Genomic DNA, 4,988 nt, shown 5'->3' on the forward strand with positions numbered 1-4,988 from the left:
TCTTATTACATGGCCTGTTTCCCAGGGCTAGAGAGAGATTTCAGTCATTCTTTGGCATTATTACTGGCCGTGGGGACCTCTACATCTGATATTTGAAAGGGATGAGGACATGGGTGGGTGGAGGTTGAAAGTATTTGTTTAGATACGAGTACGTGGAGAGGCTGAATGAAATGGTGCTGGAACTGGCAGAAACGTTGGAGGTCAGTGCTCTGGGGCTTCTAGAACTATGTCCCCTTCTCCCTAGTGCAACTCCCTCCATGGAAGGTCACCGCACATTCATCAATTTGACATCGTGGAAGAAAAGCTTCCTTTAATCTTGTTTTTCAGTATATATGATTCAAAGTCCATTTATTAAGGGAAAAGACTGTGGAGGTACACGTATATTTCCTAATAAAACAAGGTGAGGGGGAATTTTTTTTTTTTTTGTGCTACATATTGTTTGATTAAAACACATATTTCCAACTAATTGGAAATAATACAATAAATATTATACAATAAATAAATACAATAAATGAATAAATAAATAAATATCTGTAATGAAACAAAACAGGGTAACAGCCTTCTACTATTTAAAAATCCTTTCCTGTCTCCCCAGCTGAATTATTTTTTTGCTCCCCTGTCCAATGAATGGCCTTCTTTTTTTTTTTTTTTTTTCCTCCCTTTTTGCCTCCATAGGTCCTTTTTTTTTTTTTTTTTTTGCCTCACCTTTGGCCTCACACTAGAGTCTCAAATCTGTATCTACCACCTAGAATTTTCCCCTGAGCTTCGGGAGTTGATTGCCAGTTCTCTCTAGGTCTTGCCACTTCACTGCTCTATAGGGCACTTATACTCAATATGTACAAAAGTGAATTTCTTTTTAAAAATTTATTTTATTGAAGTATAGTTGGCTTATACTGTTGTATTAAATTTCTGCTGTACAGCAAAGTGATTCAGTTATACATATATATATACATTCTTTTTCATATTACTTTCCATTATGATTTATTACAGGATATTGAAGATAGTTCCCTGTACTATACAGTAGGACCTTGTTGTTTATCCATTCTATATATAATAGTTTGCATCTGTTAATCCCAAACTCCCAAAAAAGTGAGCTTACTGGGGTCCCTCAGAAATGCTGCTTATCTTCTGTGTGCCCCATCCTGGTTCATGAAACTTACTTAAAGAACTTAGAGTCACACTTGCTTTCTTCTCACCCCTCATCTCCCACATTTAGACCCCCAATCCTACTAACTCTACATCTTAAATACATTTCCTGGTTATGCTTTCCTCCTCCTTCTCTTAAATTTAGATCCCAGCCATCTTTCCCCAAGCCTATTGCATTTGCTTCCCCAGATGTCTCGCTGTCTCCTGTCTCAACTCTTTCTCCTTTCCTTGGCATCCTAAACCTATAGACTCATTTCAACTTCCTCAGCCTAGCATTCCAGGCTCCCATCCTGGGCCTGGCTACTTATCCAACATTCTATCCTGAAACACATCTTTTCCTACAACTCTTTACAGACAACTTGTGTTGCTTTAATGTAGCCTGATGTTTCCCGACTTGAGGTCATGAGCTCATGTGCTTAAGCAAACTCCTCCTTCTCTTGCAGGCATTACACCAGTGGAATGCTTTCTTTGGTCCCCAGAACTTGGACTTGGTGCTCTTTTCTGTGGCTCATGGCATATTGTGCCCATCCTTCATTTCACTGAACTACTGAAGTGGACCAGTTTCCTTATCTGTCTCATACATTAGATGTCCAGTTCCTTATAACAAGGGAGAGTTTTATTCACCTCTGTGCCTCTGGCATCTAGTCAGTGTGTGCGGCATAGTAGTCCCTTTAAGTATATTGAATAAACAAATGTGAAAGTGCTTTGAAAAGTTTCAAATCTGATGGAGGTATAGGGACTCTTTTTATAAACATTATCCCTTAAACATCTATAATGAGCTATTGTTTTATTGTAAGAAGATCAGTGGAATCTGAGTTAAAATCTTCAAGTGCCAGTCGGTGTCTATCTATAGTAGTTAATTTCCTTGACTGTAAAATGGGGCTAGGGATACTATCTAAGCCAATTGTTGTGAGAATCAACTGCGATAATGTGGGCAAAATTTATTTCTAAACCTTAAATGCTGTTCGATGAAAACATGAGTTAACACCAACTATGCCCGTCTTTCTAAAACTATATCCACCTACCTATCTATCTATACATATTTGTATTTACACACATATGTGTATTTTTTTGTACTTTGTCCTGCTTGACTATTTAAAATAGATCTTCACCATCTGTGTAATGTTCCCTTGAGTGGTGATTCAGTGATTTCCTCATTTTCGAAAGAGAACAAATTTTTTTTGCTAAGATTAGGTCTCAGGGACCTGTTCATCATATATGAATGCAAATAAAAACAGAGTTATCTATTCAAATTCAACCTTTTCTCAAAAATACAGGGAAGATCCTGGATCCTATTTGGTAGAGAGAATTGTTCCAAGCCAGAAAAATCAGTGGTTGGATGACCTGAGCACATATTTTTATTTTACTTGAAAGAACCAATAGGTTTCACCAAAATTTTCAGATATTTTGAGAGCAAGTGGGCATTAGCACTGATTTTGGATTTAGGAATGAAAAACAGCTCCTCCACCCACCCCCCACCCCTAGACATTTTCTGTTTTTACACAAGGTATATAGTAACTGCTCAATAATTAGGGTAATCTTACCTCCCATTTTATTCAGAACAGTCCTGGGATGTCCCTTTGTCTAGGTGGAATAATAAAGCAACCCTCGTTCTCTAAACTACAACCCCAGTACCTGTTGAATGAATGAACAAATGAATGAATTTTTATCTTCATCCAACTAAAGGAAGCAAAGATAAACGTTTCAACTGCAACATTCTGCATTACATTATCTAGCAGCATTTTACCTGGAAGCATAATTCAGCCATAGAAATAAAGATTCAGGTTTTCTAATATAGAAGTAGAAAAATGTCCCTTCTCTCCCCAATTCTCCTCTCTCTCTTAACTTTCGCCACTTTCTTCTTTAAAAACTTAACATAGTGATCATGCTGGACAGACCTATGGAGCCGTCAAGGTTCAGGAGAGGGAGCAGCTGTTGGCAGAATCAGACCCTCCAGGTCAGCAGATGTCAGTGTCATTTTCACATGATGTGTGATTTTAACTAACCTGGTGATGAGATTTATAACATTTTATTGGCGTATAGTTGATTTGCAATGGTGTGTTAATTTCTGCTGTACAGCAAAGTGATTCAGTTATTTATATATATGTATTCTTTTTTTTTTTTTTTTTTTTGCGGTACGCGGGCCTCTCACTGTTGCAGCCTCTCCCGTTGCGTAGCACAGACTCCGGATGCGCAGGCTCAGCGGCCATGGCTCACGGGCCCAGCCGCTCCGCAGCATGTGGGATCTTCCCGGACCAGGGCACGAACCCGTGTCCCCTGCATCAGCAGATGGACTCTCAACCACTGCACCACCAGGGAAGCCCTATATATTCTTCTTCATATTCTTTTCCATTATCGTTTATCACAGAGTATTGAATATAGTTCCCTATGCTATACAGTAGGACCATCTTATTTATCCATCCTATATATAATAGTTTGCATCTGCGAATCCCAAACTCCCAATCCATCCCTCCCCCACTCCCCTCCCCCTTGGCAACCACAAGTCTGTTCTCTATATCTGTGAGTCTGTTTTGTTTCTAGATTTATAACATTTATCTGTAGAATTAACATTGGCTCCATTGGATCCGTAATTTGAGTTGCTTCAATCTGTTTCAAATGGAATTAATGTTATTATAGTTATGGGTTTATTCTGTTTGTCCTTTGACCTCTCCATCTCAGAACACCTAGAGATATGGGAAAGCAAGTCCTTTAATGTGTATAAAATAAACACCTGCTGCCCCTTCGGGAGACTTGCCAGGAGTAAATGCACACGACAGAAGCTCTTCGCAGGAGACTCTAGGACTCCTGTGGCAGGAGGTCTAGGCAGGCTGAGCAGCACTCTTGGAATCCTCTCCTCTGGACTGAAAGTGTGATCCATGCACTCCAGTTAGCATTAGCAGAAGCTGTCAGGCCAGGGGGCCTGCTGTGGGCTGCAGAAAGTCCTCTAAAGCTGCTGGCAGTGGCTGCCAGGTATTTACTTAATACCCTTGAGCCGGGACAAAGGAAAGTTTATGGTGTAGGATCCTGCTAAGGGAATAAACGCCTAAGGGAATGGAGGAAGCTAATTAAGAGGAAAATCGGAAACCTGCTGAGATTTCATTTCCTTAAGTGCTCCAGGCAATCGTGGGCTGGGTTACCTCGCCCTGCTGCTGTCATCTTGTGGTCCTACTCTGGATGTAGATCCCCACCAAATGTCAGCCCCTGGCATCTGAGAACACCCGCTGGGACAGCAAGTGCAATGGGGCCTCCAACATGAAACCTGGGACTGCCAGACAATACAGATGGAGCCCTTGGACTAAGACGGAAGGGAGAGACCAGGTGATCTCAGTCTTATGTGGAGTCTAAAAACGTCTACTCCCAGAAGCAGAAGCAGAGACTAGAAGGGTGGTTGTCAGGGCCTCGGGGTGGGGGAAATGAGAAGAGGCTGGTCAAAGGGTATGAACTTCCAGTTATAAGGTGAATAAGTTCTGGGGATCTAATGTACCTCATGGTGACTGTAGTTAAAAATACTGTCTTGGGGCTTCCCTGGTGGCGCAGTGCTTGAGAGTCCGCCTGCCGATGCAGGAGACGCGGGTTCGTGCCCCGTTTCGGGAAGATCCCACATGCCGCGGAGTGGCTGGGCCCGTGAGCCATGGCCACTGAGCCTGCGCGTCCGGAGCCTGTGCTCCGCAAATGGGAGAGGCCACAACAGTGAGAGGCCCGCATAACGCAAGAAAAAAAAAAAAAAAAATACTGTCTTGTTGGGACTTCCCTGGTGGCACAGTGGTTAAGAATCCGCCTGCCAATGCAGGGGACATGGGTTCAGGCCCTGGGCTGGGAAGATCCCACATGCCGCGGAGCAA

This window comes from Lipotes vexillifer, unplaced genomic scaffold, assembly GCF_000442215.2.
Source record: "Lipotes vexillifer unplaced genomic scaffold, Lipotes_vexillifer_v1.1 scaffold230, whole genome shotgun sequence".
Taxonomy (NCBI): Eukaryota; Metazoa; Chordata; class Mammalia; order Artiodactyla; family Lipotidae; genus Lipotes; species Lipotes vexillifer.